The sequence below is a fragment of the Triturus cristatus genome, chromosome 5_2, assembly GCF_964204655.1.
Source record: "Triturus cristatus chromosome 5_2, aTriCri1.1, whole genome shotgun sequence".
Lineage (NCBI taxonomy): Eukaryota > Metazoa > Chordata > Amphibia > Caudata > Salamandridae > Triturus > Triturus cristatus.
In genome coordinates, this window is record NC_140588.1 from 17,743,973 (window position 1) to 17,765,145 (window position 21,173).

Sequence of the window (21,173 nt, forward strand, 5' to 3'; positions counted from 1 at the left end):
CGATGTTGTGTGCTTCAGTTGAAGAGAGGTGAAGCTGGACTCCGCTGCCACGAGGACCAGGAGACAGCCGCGGTGCTTCCATTAGGGCGTTGGGGCATAGTCCCCCCACCCGCAGCTCCCTCGGCGTCTTTGAACTTAAGTAAACTGAATCAGTTTACTTAAGTTCAAAGACGCTGAGGGAGAACTGACAATCATGTCAGTCAGCATGATGTCGGACCGCCCACCCCCTTCAGAGTCTGAAAGGGGTGGGCGGTCCAGCGTCATGTTGACTGACATGATTGTCAGACGGACCAGGGGCAACAGGCAGCAACACAAGTGCGCATGAGTGCGGAAGGTGAGCAAATTTTCGCGCCGTGCCCAGTCATGCGCACTAATGTCTGCTCTGGCTGGCGCATGCCCATTAGGAGAGTGAGGGTTGAGCAAAGGCTCAAACCTCGGTCTCCTAATGGGCAGGCGGGCGAGCAGTAACCGTGCCCTAAGCCAATCCTGGCGCTGCTGGCAGCGACAGGGTTGGCTGAGAGGGGCTGTAGGCGCCAACGGACCCGAGGCGGCGCGGACCTGCTCAGGACCTCAGGTAGGATAAGAATTTTTTTATTTATTTTAACAATCCCCCCTCCCCCCCCAGGTCCCCACCCCCCCGCGACCCCCCCCCCCGCGAGCTGCGACTGTGTGTTTTTAATCGAATACGCATTTTAGTAAAGCAGAATATATATTGAAATGGTGCTTTAATCATTGCAGCTAGACCTGTGTGGATCCAGTTCCTCAATTTGGATGTGACTCGCAAACTGAAATAGTATTGTCTTGTAGCTGTAGAACAATGATTTCTGTATCAGGAGCTGAGGAAGAAAGGCTCCACTCGTAATCTTCTTAATGTGGAATTTGTGCAAGCAACGCTGTGAGGTTGTGACACCTATGACTTCATCCAGCAGGTGCTTAAAGCACTTGAGAACGCGCCCGAAAACAAACGAATTGATATGCAGTTGTTTTAGTCGTCCATAATTGAGCGGCTTTACAAAAGAGTATGGCCTCACATGAGCCCCTCCTGTATTCTAACCCTCAGATTAGGATCGTGGGCATCCCGTTCACTACCGAGATAAACTTTTAGTACCTCGTGAAGTCGACACATACATATTCGTGTTTATCAGAATTCAACCACAAAGGCATAGCCAATGTGAAAATTGCTTTGAGGCAAATAACGCTAACATGTAAAACTTCTAAAGGTTTTTTAGGCATAAGAATAGCAAAAGCACAATGCACTAGTTTGCGTGTAGGAATTACTGTGTTGCAGCGTGCATTGGAAAATGGCAGCCTTTCCATAGTGAGGTATGTTTATTTGCCATGAAGCATATTGTGCATATTTTATTTTCTTTCCCAAGACCAGTAGCTCGTTGTTTGAAAGCATACTGTTAAACCTAACTTCACCATGGACGGTATTAGATGGCCTTGTGCATCACTCACTTCACCTTATTTATTGCTTGCCCTTTTAATGTCCGTACTACTTTACGACCGTCTCACATGCTTTGTAAATGTTGATGACAGCTTAAACGTATTTCAGTTGCATAAACATAGAAGCGATACTTTATTTGAAATAAAATCCATATTGTGATGCCAGGAATACAACAGTTAATATTAAAACAGGTTCACATCACAGTTTTGCGAATGAACGTTGCTTATATTAATCTGAATGTAGCTATACTGCATAATCAGCTACCTATGTTATATGACATCTCTTTATTAATGTAATAACTGAACTTTCACAATTGCTTTATTAACCTTCCTGCTTTCTCGAATTTGCTTGAAAATGCACCATTTGTCCACTATTTTTTCTAAATTTTCGCCTGTTGAGAACCCCCCCAAACCCCCTGTAGGCTGTTCCAGCTCGCTCACTATGCTCGCTGACTACGGTGCAGTATGACAATAATTTTACGCCCTACCACTTCCAAATGTCACCAGCCGCCACTGCCAGGAGACGTCGACGACGACCAGGATCCGCAGGTGAGCTGTCCCCCGAAGGATGTAGAGTGCTGGGGTCTCAGTTACCGGATTGGAACCAACAAGCCTTGGAAGTGGCAACCCACAGGGTGAGAGAACAAAGGCTTAGGTGGGGACCAGCGAGGTCCAGGGGACTCCCCAAGCAATGGGGAGTCAGGGAACTTCTGGAGCAATCAGGAAAGCCCGCTGAAAGTAAAGTTGCCCTTCTCAAGGACCCACAAGTCGACAGACAAGCGATCTCAAAGGGGCGTCAAGAGAAAACACTTGGAACCAGCCCACGGAACACTCGGAGATTGTAGGTCCAGTGATCTTCAGTGCAATCACTGCTCGGGGTCTGGACTACAAGTAGCCCAAAGCACAGCCTCGGGGAATGCCAGGGAGAGTGTGCAGCTGCAAATGGTCACAGTGTCCAGGGTTTCGGGTTGCACGGTCCCCACAAGGGCTACGGGTCTCTGGTTTGCTGAGGAATCAGGTCAGCCTCGGGGACGCTTGGAAACCCACCTCCTGTGTGGGTTTCCGGAGTCCTCAGGAGCTTCGGAGAAGCCAACCGGACAGATGCGTCTTTTTGGTGCCTACCAAGCAGGGGAGTAACTCCTTTACTCCAAGGGAGATTCTTCAGTTATCTAGTCTTGTAGATCGTCGAAGGTCCAGGATTCAGTGTCAGAGTTTCTTCCAGGAATATCTAAAGTCCTGTAGCCAGGGGTTCCTACTTTATACCCAAGGAAGGGGTTGGACATACTCTGTGGACCCACCTATGGCAGGGTCAGGAAAGAGGGGTGGCTACACCCATTTCCTTTGTCCAGTTGCGCGCCAGAGCAGGGGCTGGTAGCCCCTGGGACCGGTTTGAACTGGACTATGCACAGGGGCACCAAACGTGCCCCCAGTGCAGACATCAAAGCACTCTTGGAGTGCACCCACCCAGCCCCAATACACTAAAGCCTGTCTGGGAGGTGGTCACACCTCCCTGTGACAGGAAACCTATTGTCAGGCCTTCCCCTGCCAGAGTTTCGTCCAGCAGCAGGAGGCCAGACCCGTGTCTGTGGCTGCAGCATCCATTTTGTGGTGCCCGGGTTCTGTTAAGCTGGTACCAGTGTAGTCATGTTTCTCCCTCTAGTAGGGTGGAATGATACCTCCCACACCAGTTACTGGCGGGGAGGTATGATTCCAAAGTGTTTGACACCAAACACGACATGTTTCTGTGCAGCCATTCCAAAGTTAGCATTTACCGCGAGGTTATAATTCACTTAAGAGTATATGGTCTGGCCGCATCACATACAACCCCAGGGAATAGATTCCGAAGAATTCAGAGGGGCTCTGCTCATACATGGGCACCCTCTCACATGAAAACCAAGCACCCTGCCTTCAGGATTGTTAAGGCCTCCCATAGTGGTGACTTTATATGTGTGTGATCAGAAGTGATATAGGTAACCTATACCACAGTAAGGGGTCAATGCACCACCTTACCCAGGCTGTAGTAGCAGACCTGTGGTGTCATTTTGGAAGGCTGCTCAGGGGTGGCATAATATATGCTGCAGCCTCTGGTAGGCCTCTGGAGTACGTATGCCTTGGTACATAGTTTACCATATACTAGGGACTCATAAGGATACCCCAGTATCCAATCTGGAGTGTACCTAAAGTACATGGAATCGATTTAGAGGGAAAGCAGATAGTCTGGCTGGGATCCTGCCAATCAGGACCCCAGCCTGAGTCGAAAAACAGTGAAACATCAGCAAAAAGTGGGGGTAACTATAAGAAGCAGATCCTACTCTCCTACAGGTAGGGTTGGTGACGAGGGAGGGGGAAGAGAGAGGGAGGGGAGAGAGAGCGAAATAATGAGGGAACACAATGTACCAGATTTTTAACAAACACAGTCTAACAAATAACCTATACCACAGTAAGGGGTCAATGCACAACCTTACCCAGGCTGTAGTAGCAGACCTGTGGTGTCATTTTGGAAGGCTGCTCAGGGGTGGCATAATATATGCTGCAGCCTCTGGTAGGCCTCTGGAGTACGTATGCCTTGGTACATAGTTTACCATATACTAGGGACTCATAAGGATACCCCAGTATCCAATCTGGAGTGTACCTAAAGTACATGGAATCGATTTAGAGGGAAAGCAGATAGTCTGGCTGGGATCCTGCCAATCAGGACCCCAGCCTAAGTCGAAAAACAGTGAAACATCAGCAAAAAGTGGGGGTAACTATAAGAAGCAGATCCTACTCTTCTACAGGTAGGGTTGGTGACGAGGGAGGGGGAAGAGAGAGGGAGGGGAGAGAGAGCGAAATAATGAGGGAACACAATGTACCAGATTTTTAACAAACACAGTCTAACAATAAGGAGTGGAGAGGCCAAAGCACAATGAAGGGGTAAACAACAGTATTACCGTCAGGTCAGTAGGGAGAACACGGAACACTAGGATATCTAATAATCAGGCACAAGAGAACGCGGCACACTTGGGAGGTAACAGCAGTATAGCAAACAGGCAGAGGAAAGAGCGATGCATAATGAGGATATGCGGTAGGGGGCAGCAGGAGCAGAACCAAGGCGAGGTATAGCTGCTCTTAAAGCTCAGAATAACTCCTAGAGGGGAGAAGAGGCCTGGAGAAGAACAGGGCTGGACGCACCACAGCCCTAGCAAGATGACAAGAAAAGGGTCCCAGGTCTTACACAACCCTCTCTGGACCCGAGGCAGAGGTCGTTCAGCGTAGCCTCAGTGGAGTATCAAAATCTGCAGCAACCGCCTGCACGTCTGCACTGGGATGTGTCTGTGGGCGAAGATGTGCCGATAGAGTGGGCCTGCAGGAACCCACCAGGCATGAATTGCTGAATCAGAGTGCTGCACCCACCCAAGTCCTGGCAGGTCTAGGCCCATGACTGCTTAGCTGTCAGTAGCGGCCATCCACCGGTCTGGCCACAATGCAAGGCTTGCCAAAGTACAACAGGCTGCTGAGGGTCAATTCCTAGTGCTCATCTGTGAGGCTGCATAGACCTGGTGATATCACTATATTGCGATGGCACTGCACTCAGGCTTGCCCCGGTCCGAACAGTGACCACCCCTGTAAGCGCTGTTCCCCGTGGGGCCTCCAGAGGCTGTCGTGATGGGGAGGGGGGGTGAGGCGGGCATGGTGGGCATCAAAATCATCCCCAAAGGAGAGTGCTATTAGTGATGGGCAAATGGAGGCAGGATGCTAGGTCTCTGGCTGCCGGACAGCCTCCCTCCAAAAGGGGCATGAAAGGGAGTTGATCACACCATGAGGCCGGTGCCGGCACCTGCACCTCACAGGTCACCTCATTGGGAGGCCGTCACACAGGTAGATCACCCGAAGTGTAAAAACCATGCGGCAACTGGTTCACAACAGCCGCTTGCGCGGTCCCACATAGTAGGTTATCAGTCTTGGTGCTGGAGATGCCAGCCGACAGAGACTTAACCAGGTGCCCCAATCAGTGTCTCACCTCAATCGCGGTCTCGAGGTCTATCTTCATGCAGCGCCATGGGGGAAATCAACAGGTGAAGCAGCCATTTCACAGCTGCTTCGTTCGCTGGTGTGAAGGCGGCAGCCATCTTGTACTCGCCCATGTCAAAGACAAGCTTAACACGAAATTATATTGCTCTATCTGCAATAATTATGCTGCTTTCAAAGAACAAAATTTTTATTATTTTTTTAACACAGCTGCTGTAGGTCCCGTGGTCTATAGGGAAATCATACGGTCTCTTGGCAGGATCGTGGGTGAAGCAGTAACAGGCCTTGAGGCAAGGAATAGCAACAGGTCACCATGCACTGGTTGGATAGCAAAAGACAGTATTTGGTGCAATGGGCTATAGATATATTACTCGTGGTCCACAGAGCCACTCCAGCAGCTACCCTCTGCCTGCTATGTTCGGACCTCACACATAAAGAAACACAAAGCAGCACCACAATATAAAACAGGCAAGAGAAAAATCTAAAACTCTTCATGTGTAATGGGCAAGAGAAAATCTAAAGTAAAAAGTTGAAAATATCCATGTTTAAAAAATTAAGTTGGATGAATTTTGAAGCTCTATCATCTGCTGCATGTGGATTCTGAACCATCACGCTCAAGCCCAAAAAGGTGCAACCGTTAATCTACAACGAGTGGGAGAAAATCAAATAATAAGGTGAAAATCTCCCGCATTTTAAAGAAATGCAGAGAGAGATACCAAAAAACACAAAATTATTTGCCATGGAAAACAAAGCAACAAGAAGTGAGGTTATGTGAATTTTGAAGAGACTTCACCTGCTTCACATGGCTTCTGCCTGCCACACTCAAACCTCACAAAGCAGAATCCCTCAATGTTTAACAGGATGATGGAAAGCCTGATGTACAAAGGTAAAAATAATATACAGGTTTAGGCTGCATGTTTTAGTACAGATATTTACATACATGTTTGAACCTCAAAGCAGCATCCTTCAATGTAACACTGTGGTACTGGACTAAGGCCAACTCTAAGGCTGCTGAACTGATGGCCTCCAGCACGTCAAGTGGCAAATGTGGGCTCTGGAGCGGGATCGGAAGTCTCAGTGGGCTCAATATCAAGGAGACATCTCAGACTAAATTGATATTTTGGAAGAGACTGCAAAAGATCTTCAGTGATTCTTACTGAACTGTGATTGAGTCAGCAGTAGAGCCTTTTTGCCTTCCCTACCCAGAGCTGACAGTGACCAATGCGTTGCTTCTGGTTTGAGGGTGGCCATCTGTGAAAGGTGGGGATACGTGGCCTCTGGCGGAGTCCCAGCCCCATATCAACCTTCTGGAGTAGAGGGCCATCAATCAATTATGGCTGGTAAAGCGCAACTACTCACCCGAAGGGTCTCGAGGCAGTCGGGAGGGGCAGCTTGTACGTGCAGGTCCCGGATGTTCACCGAGTCGAAGAGACAGGTCTTGAGGTCCTTCGTGAACTTGGAGAGTGTTGGTGTTTGTCAGAGGTGAGGAGGGAGGATGTTCCATTCCCTGGCCGCAAGGAAGGAGAAGGAACTGCGTCCTGTTCTAGTCTTCTGGATGAGCGGCACCGTAGCAAGGGAGAGCTGGGCTCAGCGGAGGGATCTTTGGGGTGCGTAGAACAAGATAGGTAGGTCTGGTGTTGTGGAAGGCTTTGTGGGCGCAGCTTGAAGGGGATTCTCTTCGCAATGGGGAGCCAATGTAGTGTCCGCAGGTGTTGGGTGATGTGGCAGTTGCGAGGTAGGTTGAGAAGTAGTCTAGCGGAGGCGGTCTGGACGTTTTGTTTGGGGTAAGATTCTTGTTGATCTCAGCGTAGAGTGCGTTGCCGTAGTCCAGACTGCTGCTGATGATGGCGTGGATGACAGTTTTCTCGTGCTCAAGAGGAATCCAGTTGAAGGTCTTTCATAGGGAACGGTGGGTGTGGAAACAGGAGGAGAAGGCGTTGAAATGTGCGGTTCATTTTGAGTCCAGGATGATTCAGAGGTTGCGTGTGTGGTGGTGGGGGAGGGAGGGTTCCAGAAGGTGGGGGTCAAAAGGTGTCATTACAGGCATCTAGGTGTGGGCTTATGAGGAGTACTTCGCTTTTCTCCGTGTTGAGTTGTAGGCAGCTGTTCTTCATCCACCTGGCGACAGCTTCCATTACTTCTTGGAAGTTGTGTTTGGAGATATTGGGTTTATTGGATAGTGAGAGGATGAGTTGGGTGTCATCTGAGTACGATACAATTTTGAGTCCGTGGGAACCGACGATGGGTGCGAGCGGGCCATGTAGATGTTGAACAGGGTGGGGCTGATGGAGGACACTTGGGAAACTTCGCCGATAGTCGATGTGGGATACGAGAGGAAGGGTGGGAGTCTGACCTGCTGCATACTGACGGATGGGAATGAGCGGATCCAGTCTAGGGACTTGTTCTGGATTTCTGCATCGTGTAGTGTTTGGGCTAGGGTGTGGTGAGATACAGTGTGGAAGGCTGCGGAGACGTCCAGGAGGATGAGGGCCACAGTCACTTCTCTGTCGAGGAGGGAGAAGATATCATCTGTCACAGCGAGAAGGGCGGTTTCGGTGCTGTGGTTTTACGTGAAGCCAGATTGGGAGGAGTCGAGGATGCTGTTTCCTTCTATGAAGGAGGCAAGCTGGCTGTTGAAGGCTTTTTCAATGACTTTTGCCGGGTAAGGGAGTAAGGAGATTGGTCTGAAGTTTTTGAGGTTGGTGGGGTCCGCTGAGGGTTTTTTAAAGGAGAGAGTTGATCTTGGCGTGTTTCTAGTCGCCGGTGAAGGAGGAGGTCTTGAAGGAGCGGTTGATGATTCGTAGAAGCTATGGGGTCAATGATGTTGGCAGCTCTGTGGGAGATGTGGTGGAGGCAAGGGTCAGTGGGGCCCCGGAGTGGGCTGACTTCATAGTCTTCAGGGTGTCATTGATGGAGAGGGTGGTCCAGCTGTTGAGTGTAGGATGCATGGTGTAGGGAATGGTGGGTGTAGGTTCCGCGTGAGGTTGTCCTGGAGGTTGTCATAATTTTGTGGTGGAAGATGGCGTGGTTGGGTCGTCGTCCACGGTGGTGGGAGCAGAGCGGATGAGGGATGAGGAGAGCTGTTCATCAGGGATGTGGTTTCCAATTGCTGCATAGGAGCTGGTGTGGACATTTGTGAGTGATGTTGGCTTTGAAGGTGAAGTGGACGCAAGGATGGTCCAACCATGGGAGTTTAGTGGTGTGGCTGAAGGGGATGGAGTTTCCTGCTGTGAAAATGGGGTCGAGGGTGTGTCCTGCTGAGGCCGTGGGTTCTGGTACGATCTGTTTAAATCCGACGTTGAGGTTGTCCAGGAGGGAGGAGGAGTTGGGGTCTTGGAGGTTGTCAATGTGGAAGTTGAGGTGTCCCTGCAAGGTGTAGGTCGGTGGAGGTGATGTCATGCGGGGTGATGTCAGTGATGGAGTCGGAGAAAGGTGTGCGGGTCCTTAGAGGTCGTGCCTTGGAAGGTGGTGGTCGGGTTGGTCTGTATCTTTAAGTGAAGGTGTTGCATCATATCTGTGGGCCCGTCAGTGTAGGTGCTCAGTCGGAGATTGGATTTGTGAGCGATAGTGATGCCTCCTCCGCGGCGGTCCTTCTGGGTGATCTTGGAGCCTCCGGGGATTGCGATCCCAGTGTCCCAAGACGGCGCTTGTCCAGGTTTCTACGAGGAAGGCAACGTCAGTGGAGGTGCTGTCAAGGAGGTCAACGATATGTTTGTGGAGGGAGCCGACGTTGAGGAGGATGCATTGCATGGTTTGGGGTGCGGTGGAGTTGTGGCGGGTGGGTTGAGGTGGGTCCTGGGTCTCAGTGAAGGCGAAGAAGTGTCAACAGTGGCAGCAGGTAAAAGGTCCGTGTGTGTCGATAAGTGAAGAATGCTTGCAGTTGTCTTGGCTGGCGTTGAGGGCCGGGAAGCTGTAGTGCTGGTGGGTCGGAGGACCAGGGTCCCTGGCACTGGTCGGGACGCGAACGGGTGCAGACCGGCTTGCTTTTGGTGCGCCTGCTGCCACCACTAAGTAGGGGGAGGGTGGCACAGCTGAGAGGCGGGAGCGGCAACACGTGGGGGCAGCAGCGGCGAAAAACGCAGGGAAAAAAGAAGGGGGAATTGGCAAGAAAAACAAAAGGAACAGGAAAAAGGCAAAAAAGAACATGAAAAGGACAAGAAAATTTAATTAAAAGACAATAATAAGCGGAGACGAGTGGGAGGAGGCACAGAAGCCTCGAGCACCACCCTTGCAGAGCTGGGGGCAGGCACTCTGCGGTGGTGCTGCATGAGGGGAAAAGCAGTATTCTGACCAGGAGGCCAGAGGTCTTGGCAGATTAGCTCAGCAGACAGCGCCTAGCGGATCACGAGCGGCAATTACACCTGGAGGCAACGGCAGGTTCTCTTCCACGAATGGGGAGAAACTTGGCTTGATCTGTTTGCCACCATCAAGAACGAGCAATGTCAGCACTCCGCAGACCAATGTTTCCAAGGCATCTCTCACTCAGACATGCGTTCCGCCTTATGTGGGGCTCCTGTTTGCCTTCCTGTCGATACCACTCCTGTCTCACGCTCAAGAATATTAGGACCAACTTGGATAACTTGGACCCAGAGGACCCCAATTGGGCACGGAGGGTATGGTATTCAAAATTCCTGGGTTTGAGTATCTGTCCTCTGATGTGGCTGTGTCCACGGGAGAACCTGCTATTGCAGTAGCAGGGCAGGGTTCTCAGCCTAGGCATTTGCAAAATTCATGTCCATGCATGGAGATTGAGCGGCGACAGCTGAACACGTTTGATCTTACTCCAGAGGTGGTTGATATCCTCTTGGCAGCCATGCATCCCTTAACTAAAATTAATAAAGCCAGTTGTTGGGACAAATGTGTCACCTGGTGGAGTACATTGAGCACAAAAGAGTGCGGACCTTCTATGCAGATTGTACCAAAGACCATCAGGTAGGTCATCAGCGCTTTGCGGTGTTCACTGGAGTAAACAAGCATCAGCATAGCCAATACGTTGCGCTGTTGGGACCTTATAAGTGTTCAGACGTGCAGCACATTATCCGGGCTGCTGTGCCGCCAGGGATTAAAGAGCTATACAATTATTACACACTGGGTCATGAAGTCTGATTCAGGAATGCATGCTTTCCTCAGGAAACAATTAGGCTTTTTAATGCACAGAAAGAAAGACCATTGATGCAAGTCAAACGCTCAATAAAATTCTGTGTGCGACTGAATCACTAGAGTATTGAATAGCCTATGAAGAATAAAACAATGAAAAACTTTCCAATGAGGGAGACGTCACATCCCTCCTCCCCAGGCCTCTATTCACCAGTCGCCCTTCTCCGGAGTTTTCCATTTAAAAGAATGCACGCACCATCCATTTACCAGCAGGCCACGCTCCCGCCCTGTGTCCCAACCCCCTCGGTACGGGAGCACTAAACATGGCAACAACATCAAAATGCTCCCATTTGTCAGGTACAGGACACAAAATAAATAAACAGGGGTGGCAATAGCTGGGAGTCCTAAACAATCAAAAGGAAAAGTGGAAAATTAAGAACAATGACAAAGATGGCTTAAAATACCGGACAATCTACAAACATTGCAAAGAAATAGAATTTTGTGAAGTAATGAATTATATTTACAGACCACATGACTATAGGGGGGGGGGTCTATGTGATCCGTCCCACAGTGGCAGGACCAGTATTTGTAGTTTCACTGCACCCAGTACACACCAGACTGTTCTGGGTGAGTGTTCCCTATAAAATCTGGTTCCTGGCCTACTTTTCCCCTTTTGGTCACAAGCAGCAAAGCTAATTAACTCTTTGGCAGTATCCACGTTCCCACCGAGTGCAGGTGGTGTGAGATTAAACTAAAATGTGTGCGAGCCACTGAGAGCTTTCAGCCGGAGCTCAAATAATCTGAGCTTCCATGTGGCTTTTGGCTGTCACACATGCTGTAAACTAAAGCGCCACCAATTAAATAAAAACACATTATTAAAATTAACCTTAAATATAAACTATAAGAGGGCAAGACATGCTCCTCTAGTGGCTGAATGAGGAATGTAAAATCAGAAAACCTATGAATGAATGAATGATATCAAATTTGTACCGCGCTACTAAGCCCAATGGGCGTCAAGGCGCCTAACCAAAAGCTAGCTAAAATAAAAGAGGAAAGAACTTACTGATAGGCTTTAGAAAAGCACCAGGTTTTAAGGGCTTTTTTGAAAAGTGCCAGAGAAGGTTGGGACTTAATCTCCAAAGGGAGAGTATTCCATGATAGCGGAGCAGCGATGGAAAAAGCTCTGCTGCCCCATCTAACCTTCTTGGAGCGAGGGACTACCAACAAATTAGAGTCTGAGGAGCGAAGACGCCTACTGGGAACATAGCGGGTTAACAAAGACCCTAAAGCATCTGAGGAACCATCCAGAAGAGCTCTATAGGTAAGACAGAGGAGTTTAAATGAAATCCTATAGTAGATAGGAAGCCAGTGCAGGCTCTTCCTAGCCATTGTAGCAGAAGATGCGTTTGGAAGTGCCAAAACAAATCTGGCCGCCGCATTCTGCACAATCTGAAGGCGCTGAACAAGGTACTTATTGGTCTCCGCATACAGTGCGTTACAGTAGTCTAACCTGGAGCCTACCAGAGCAATCACGGTCTGCTTACGCGCCTGAGGGGACAAGTAATGTAGGATTCTTTTAAGAATCTTAATAACTCCCCAACATGTGGCCACCGTTCTGTTGACCTGAAGATTCATGGACAGCGAGGTGTCGAATATAACGCCGAGGTTCCTGGCCGATTGGGAGGGAGTGGGGCAGGTTCCTAAAGATGAAGGCCACCACTCACTAGACCAAATATCCTGGTCCTTACCAAAGACCATGACTTCAGTTTTATCGCCATTCAGTTTTAAGGAGTTCAAGATCATCCACTCCGCCACCATTTGCATGCATGATCTAAAGCCGAGCGCAGATGTACTCACAGAGTGGGCCAAGGACACCATGATTTGCGTGTCATCAGCGTAAGACACCACCTCCATCCCCTGCGATCTTACTAGTCTAGCAAGGGGGGCCACATAGATGTTAAATAGAGTCGGACTTAAGGCCGACCCCTGGGGCACCCCACATTGCAAAGATTTGGCAGGGGAGAGGAACTCACCAAGCATGACTCTTTGTTCTCTAAGATGTAAAATAGAGTCAAGAAGACTCAAGGACGGCCCTGCCACCCCTGCCTCGGCCAAACGAGATGTTAAATTGGAGGGAGATAAGGTATCGAACGCTGCAGTAAGGTCCAATAAGACCAAAACAGTTGTCTGACCAAGATCTACCTTACGGCGAATGTTATCGACCACCATGGTGAGGGCAGATTCTGTACTGTGAGATTTCCTGAAGCCATGCTGAGAACTGTCCAGGAACTCAGAAGCATCTAGGAAAGTGGATAAATGAACGTTCAGATAAAATTCAAGCATCTTAGCTGGGGCAAGTAACAGGGATATAGGTCTAAAGTTTTTAAGTGATCCAGGATCATGGGAAGGCTTTTTAAGGAGGGGCTTCACTATAGCCTTTTTCCAGGCCAAGGGAAAAGTACCCTGGGCCATGGCCCCGTTCATAACTTCCAACAGCGGAGGCAAGAGAATGACCCTGCAATCCTTTAGAACTTTCAAGGGACAGGGATCAAGAGGGGAGGCAGACTTAGTCCTGTCTAACAGGAGATTGAGCCCCTCCAGGGAGAGCAGCGGAAAGTGAGTGAGAGTCTTAGTTGGATCTCTCGTCCAAGATTCTGAGATCTTAATATCAAAAGAAGAGTGATTGCCTAGCGTACTCCTCTGAGTTTCTAAGGCAAGATGAATGTCTGCAATTTTCTTATAAAAGAACTCCGAGATGTTATTGCACAGCTCCTGTGAGCCAACAACAGGATCGGGTAACTGAAGGGAGCAGAGAGAGTCCACAATCTTAAACAACTCCTTAGATGAAGTAAGAGAGGTCGTAAGATTCGAGAAGAACTCCTGCTTCTCTTTAATCACTCTAGCTTTGTACTCCCGTAACAGCCGTTTGTGCTCCTCTCTGTCGGAGGTATCCCACGACTTGCGCCATCTTCTCTCCTTCCTTCTACAGGTTTGTCTTAGGAGTCTTAAAGGCTCCGTAAACCAAGGCGCAGAGGGTTTCCGCCGAGCCACATATCGCAGAGAGGTGGGGGCTAGCTCATCAACCGCTATAGTGATGGAATTAGCAAGGTCTTGAGCCGCCTCACCCGCATCTCGCGCAGACGAAAACTCAGTACCTCTTATAAAAGGAGCAAGGGCTTCATTAGTAATATTCCTGAAGTTTCTTTTAGGACCTCTATTAGTAGCAGCAGGGTAAGGGCACTCTCCAGAAGGCAATGCAAATTCCAGAGGTATAGCCAAGTGGTCTGACCAAACCAAAGGCAAGGGGGAACCCACTGAGAGTCTAGCATCGTTGGTGAATACCCCGTCCAGTATATGCCCAGCCCGGTGAGTTGAGCTCTTCACCAACTGGATAAACTCGCAGGCTTCCAACGAATCCAACAGCCGAGAGGTGTCCTTTACCCCCCGATCATCCAGATGCAAATTTAAATCCCCAAGAATGGTAATATGTGATTTGCCAAAATAGGGCTCCAGAATTCTAAAGAGCTCGGAACAGAAACTGGCCCTGGGACCAGGCGGTCTGTAGACAAGGATGCCCGTAAAGGAAACTGTGGGAGAGCACGAAATGCAGAAATACATTGCCTCAAAAGAGTCCAAGGGCTCTGACAGGGTTTTGATAGCGCAGGAAAGTGAGACCTTGCAGAGAATTGCTAGCCCTCCCCCTCTGCGTCCTAGTCTGTCCTGTCTGTATAGCGTAAAGCCCTCAGGTATCGCCAATAGTAAGTCATGACCAGAATTAGTATTAGTATTTTTTCCTGGCTTCCCTGCTAGAACAATTAGTTAAAAGTGCTTGTGCATGAAGCGTGAAGCTTGCAAGCTTAGATTGGTGTGTGTTCAAATCCTGCATTGCCAATCCCTGGTGAGCTGCACTGCTACTGCTGAAACAATGCCAATGGAGGTACCAATGGGTGAGGCGGACTGGCATCAATGGTCCTGTGACCTCAGTGACAGTCACTGTTGCTCTAGGGTGTGCTGCTTCGTAGGATTGCCCGGAAGACTGCAGGTCAACTGCAGTATGGATTTTAGTGGACAGGCCTTCAAGGTTAACCCACACTTGCCACCGCTAGGGTCCACCTGTTGGTGCTATGACAGTTGCGCTTCTAAGGTCTAGTGGGACCTTCAAAAGTCTAGCATAGGAATGTGCTCCATCTGGGTAGTGGTCTGGCCATGAAGGCTGAACCATAATTCATCAGTTCCAAATTCAACAACTCTGGCCATAGTGCCACATCCTCTCCCCCACTGAACACCATACTGCCCCACTGAGAGAAACTTGCAGTTCTTTTAGCTACAACCCTATTGTGCCCCGCTATAAACACCTAGATACGACTCAATTCAAATTACGCACTAGACAAGAGTAAGAAAAATGCTGCCTGGAAAAAAACAAACAACAGCCTTCGAAAAAGTAAACACTTATACTGAATGCAAGTTTAAGTAAAGCGAGTGTAATGTAAGCAGGAACAACGAGGTGAACTTTTTTTTTTTACATTATTCAGAAATCAATGAGTATTTTTGCCTGAAAGGTTAACATGACAGCAGTATGGTTTAAAAAGACCACATCCCTGAACAGAGCAGCGGTACACATTTTATAAACTAAAGTAAGAAAAACAGCTGACACATCACATTAAACGATTTCCACTCCCCGCATCAACTTAGTTTTGGAGTACCTCCAGGAATGGTGCACTATGGGGAAAACAATACTGTTCAATCAAAAAGACCAAAAAAAAAAAAAAGTAGCGCTTCACTTGCAAACTCTGTACAGTGGCACTAATGTGTTTGGGTGTGAATAAACACCAATCTGGCCACTTTGCGACCACTCTGGCTTGCTTTATTTAATTATTTTGAACCTTTTTTTCTATCCGTCTCCAGGCTGCACTTTGGAAATCAAAAATGTCATAAAAAGAGAACATTTCCAACAAGTGTTTTTCTTTTTTGGGTCCATTTAACAGGGGAACGGTGGAGAGAATATTTAGGGTAAGAGTCAGTGGTTTTCACTAAGTAAGGAGCGAGACAGAATTATGGGGAGGGATGGCCAGCGGCAGAAGTTGAGACTGTCCTTGTCTGATCTGGGAAAGAAGGAAGAGACAGTCCTTTTCCTTCTCAGCCCTCCCCGCCCGTCCCCGAACGGCCAGCGATGGCTGAGTCTTATCAATAGGCCTTACCAATTTCTGCCTTTCTGGGACGCATTTTTTAAATAAAAAATAGGAGGGGGGCGGAGTCAAGATGGCGGCGGAGTAGGACGCTCTCCTAGGTCCCTCCGGCGCCGAACCAGCATAGCCTTGTATAAGCGGCCTCCCGGGGACCTCCAAGACCTGGTGGCGGTAGCACTTGATGTCCGACGGTGGCGGGGACAATTTGGTGCCACCGGCAGATTCCCCCGAGGCGCTGGCGGACCCGTAACGTCGGGGGCCTGTGAGGCGGCTGGCGAGGGAGGAGCCGGGACCTCGCCTGCGGCGCGAGGCCGACGCGGTGGAACTCGGCTGCCAGCGGGGGAGGCACTTGCCCTGGCGGCAGCAAGGAGGCGCGGACACCGGGCAGGCGAGAGCGGAATGCCCCAGCCTACGAGGGCTTGCAGCTGTGGGCACCGAGGAGGCATGAATCCCCACCTGGGTAAGAGGGGCGAAGTTTGAGAAACTCGCCGACGCGAAGACCTGTGGAACCGGAGGCGGCCCCGATCGAACCAGCCCGAGGAGGTGGCGTGAGGCGGGGTGTTCGATCCCCCGAGGCTTCTGCAAGCAGCGGAGGCTGACGCTGAGCTGCGGCCACGGGGTGCCATCGTCAATCGGCGCCTGGGAGGCTCTGAGGCGTGGGAGCTCGAGCGCGCTCTGCCGCAGTGAAGCTGGAGGGCCTGCGCTGGCCCAGTCGGACTGCCGGGGGAGCCGAGGACGGCGGGGCTGCCACCTGGACCCAGGCGCTCCCCGTGGGGACCCGGTGGGCCCGTGCTGGGACCCGGAGTGTGGGCGCTACTCCTCCCGACGACTTCTGGAGGGACCATCGCCCCGCAACCTTCCCGGCTGTGTGCCCGAGTGGCGGAGAGTGGACGGGGGCCGATCAAAGAGCCGCCTTGTGGCCGGGAGTGTGGTGGAGCGGCTTTGGTGCTGGGATATTCGGCCTACGACTGCGAGCCGGGCGGTGCCTGGGCGTGACTTGCGGAGTGGCCGTGTCCGGAGACTGCCCTCCCCTGGCTGTGGGGGCACGTGCTGAAGCAGTACCGGCGGTGGTGCCACGCAGCCTGCCGGTGAGGGGCACTGAGCTACCGAACCCAGGACACGATGTCTAGTAAGACCCGTGGGGGCAAAACCGGTCGAGAGGGTTCGCAACGGGGACCGGCGCCCCCTCTAAACCGCCTGATGATGATGCGCCTGTCACCAAGGCCTTTATGCTGGAACTGTTTAATGCTATCAAGGAGGACATCACTAGCCTCCGCTCCCAGCTGGCTTCTGACCTCCGGGAGGTCCGGCGAGATGTGGATGGTATTGGAGAGAGGGTGGCAACCCTGGAGGAGCACGATTTGGGGCTCGCTGGCGATGTTCATCAACTTCAGCAAGATGTTCTCCGGCTCACAGAACAGAATTTTGACCTCCAGGCCCATGCGGAGGACTTAGACAACCGGTCCCGGCGGAATAATATCCGCATTCGCTCGGTGCCCTGGGACGGGGAGGCTGGGGACCTGAGGGGCTATGTAGAGGGCCTGTTTCTGCAGATTTTGGGAGAGGATGACGCCCGCGAAGTACGGATGGACAGAGTGCACCGGGTGGGGTTGCCAAGAGGGACAGGGGCTCCTCCCCCGGACATTTTGGTTTGCGTCCACGACTTTCAGCTTAAAGAGCGAATACTCCGGAAGGCGAGAGGGCTTCCATCACTGCTTTATCGGGACCACCGTCCCCAGCTCTTTCAAGATCTGGCGGCGTCGACGCTGCAGAAACGCCGTGACTTTCGCCCTGTAACGTCCTTCTTGCGAAGCCAGAACATCACCTATTCATGGGGGCATCCGTTTCGGCTGATTTTTAGATGGCAAAATCGGTTGGTTCAGCTCCGCTCTCTGCAGGCTGCCAGGGATCTCCTTGGTTTGGAGGACGGGTCCCCCTCGCTGGGAGATGGGGGCTCGCCTGCGGGGCGGCGTCGGCGCTCCTTCCCTTGGCAACGAGTGGGGCGCCCGGCTGCCCCGGGTCGGCCGGACCCTGAGACCAGTGTACAGGAGAGGGACGCTGCGGTGGCCTCGGTGGCGAACGTGACAGAGGCAGCCATGCAGGATTCTTCTTCTGCTGCCTAGCCACCCGGGAGGCCTCAGTTTGATCGGTGCCGGAGGGCCGTCCTCCTTTCAGGTACCACTGGGGATTGATGTACTTTGTGAGGAGACACCCTGGACCTGTTTACTGGAGGGATGGGGGCGGAGACACCGCCTCAGGGACTTGGGGGATAACCACAGTGGTCCCGGCTTTGGGGTTCTTGAATACTCAGGTTCTTTTTGTTTTTCGTTGGGGGGTCCCTGGTTGGGGTGGTTCCCGGGATGAGGGAGGGGTGGGGGGGGTTGAGATGGTTGGGGTTGGGGGTGGGAGGGTCCAGTGGTGGAGGCCAGGGGGAGAGTGTGCGAGCGAGGTGCGGGCTGTCTGTTGGGTGGGGTATGGAGAGAGGTCCTGATATGAGTGACGGTGTACTACTCAGCTGCGGGCGGGGGAGTCGGGGGTGGAATTGGACTGGGTCTTTGGTCTTTTTGCCATGTCCAGGCGTGGGGCATTTACTGGCTGATGGGCCCGGTGAGCCGCATGACAACCCGGGATGTGACCGGGTAATTTCCGAAGTTATGCTCCGTGAGCGATGGCCCCGAGAGGCGCTGCGGGCACGAAACTGGGGAGGGAGGGTTGGTCGTGCTGGTGGAGATGCGAGATGGCTGTGCAGAATGGGGGGAGAGCTAGCGGAGAAGGGAGAGGGGAGTGTGATAGGATGCCTGTTACCTTAGGGACTTGGAATGTGAAGGGGCTGAACTCGCCACAGAAAGGCCAAAAGGTCTGGAAATACATCCTGGACCACCACCTGGATGTGGTGGGGCTCCAGGAGACGCACCTGGCCCGGAGTGAAGAGGCCCGTCTCAAGCATAGGCAATTCCCTCTTATCTACAGGTCCTCGGCGGGGTCCAAGCATAGAGGCGTAGCCCTGATGTTCCGCTCGACTCTTCAGTTCCAACCGTTGGGGGTGCGCAGCGATAAGGAGGGCAGATGGCTAGTTGTGAAGGGAGTGCTCCTTGGCAAAACTTGCTCGTTCATAGTGGTGTATGCACCCAATACTGGACAAAATCGGTTCCACCTGGAACTGTTGCTTTCGGTAGAAGACTTTGTGGAGGGCGGCCTCTTTCTGATGGGTGATTTCAATTTAGTCTGGGACAGGGACTTGGACTGTTCTCACCAGCGGAGAGCTGAGGCCGGCCTCTTCTCTGAGGAGACTCGTCGGCGCCTTGAGGAGCTTGGTCTGCGGGACGGGTGGCGGTCTCTACACCTCCTCTCCCGTGATTACACCTTTTTTTCCCACGTACACACCTCCTATTCCCGCCTGGATCACGTTTTCTACAGCCAATCCCTACGGGGGTCCCTGAGAGACGCGAAGATATTCCCCCTCTCTGTTTCCGATCATAGCTTACTTGCGCTGGGCTTTCAGTGGGCTCCTGAGGGGTCTGCGCCGCGTAGATGGTTTTTTCCGGCATCAGTGGTGCGGGATGAGTCTTCTTGTAACGACCTTCCCAAGGCAATCAGGGAATTCTTTCAGCTTAACCCGGTGCGGGACACGTCGATTTTCACTACCTGGGACGCCTTCAAGGCGTCGATCCGAGGGAGCTGCTTGGCCCTCAACGCGGCACTCAACCAGCTGCGGAGAGCGGACCGGGAGGCACTGGAGGGGGAGCTCTCCACACTGGAGAAGGCACATAAAACCAATCCGTCCAGGCTGACGCTGCGCTCTCTCACGGCTATCAGGGGCAAGCTTCGAGCCCACTACAACAATAGGGCAGAGTTCACCCTTTTGAAGCTCCGCCATCTTTCTTACTCCCAGGGGAACAAGGTGGGGAGACACTTGGTCCGTCAGTTACATCACAAACGGGAGAGGGAATACATAGGGGGCATAAGGGATGCCGCCGGCTCGCTGCAACACGACGACGCAACCAAAGCGGCACTCTTTGGGGACTTCTATGCCACACTATATTCAGGGGACGACTTGGACCCCGCTGCCCAGGAGGACTTCCTGAGCGCTCTCCCGCTTCCCCGCGTCTCTTCCGAATGGAACGACCTGCTATCTGCCCCCTTCACTAGCGAGGAAGTGCTGGACGCCATCAAGGCTTTGAAGCCCCACAAGGCACCTGGCGCGGACGGATTCACGGCCCTGTTCTACCAGACCTTTGCGGTGGAGATCAGTGGGTTTCTGGTTCACCTGTTTAATGAGATGGCCCAGGTGGGAGTGTCATCGGACTCCATGGCGGAGGCGGTTATCTCAGTGATCCCCAAACCGGGAAAGGACCCCTCTGTTTGCGCATCATTTCGACCGATAGCCCTCCTCAACCTCGATGCTAAACTCTACTCCTCTATCTTGGCGTCGCGCATGCAGGATCTGATTCCGGCACTGATCTACCCAGACCAGTCCGGCTTCATCAAGGGGAGGCAGACCCATGACAACATTAGACGAGTGGTCCACCTTATTGAGAAGGCCAACCGGTTTCGTATCCCGGCGGTGTTTCTTGGACTGGACGCCGAGAAGGCGTTTGATCGGGTGGATTGGCGGTTCCTGTTTCGCACTCTGCAGGCCTTTGGTTTCTCTGACAAATTTGTGACCATGCTCAAAGCCAACTATAGCAGCCCCCGGTCTAGAGTGGCGGTGAATGGGCACCTATCCCCCTTCTTCTCGCACTCGCGGGGAACGCGACAGGGTTGCCCTCTCTCCCCTTTGCTGTTCGCCCTGAGTATCGAGCCTCTCGCAATGGCAATCCGGGAACAGCCAGATATCCGGTGCCTGCCCTTCACGGGGGAACAACATAAGATCTCCCTCTTCGCAGACGATGTCCTCCTCTCTCTTGCGGATCCGGCGCACTCTCTTCCTCATGTGCAGACTACCCTGGCGCACTTTGAGGACGTAGCGGGGTTTAAAGTCAACTATAGTAAATCATATATCCTCAACCTTACGCTCTCCTCGGCGGAGGTGGAACGGCTCCGCCCGCTCTCGCCCCTGCCGTGGTCTCAGTCCTCGCTGATGTATCTGGGGGTCCGTTTGACCCCCACAGTGGGCAAGCTATACGCGGCTAACTTCCCCCCGCTCTTGGCAACTATTCAGGCGGAGCTGCAGCGCTGGAAGCCGCTGTTTATCTCCTGGATGGGCAGGATTCCTGCGATCAAGATGACACTCCTCCCGAAGCTCTTATACCTCTTCCAGGCTCTCCCCATTGTCTTAGACGGCGACTTTTTTCGCCGCATAAAGTAGCTCATGCTGTGCTTTGTATGGCAGGGGGGCAGGGCCCGCTTTTCCTTTGCCACTCTTCGGCGGTCACGGGCGGAGGGAGGGATGGGTCTCCCCGATATGCAACTCTACTACAAGGCAGCGCAATTGAG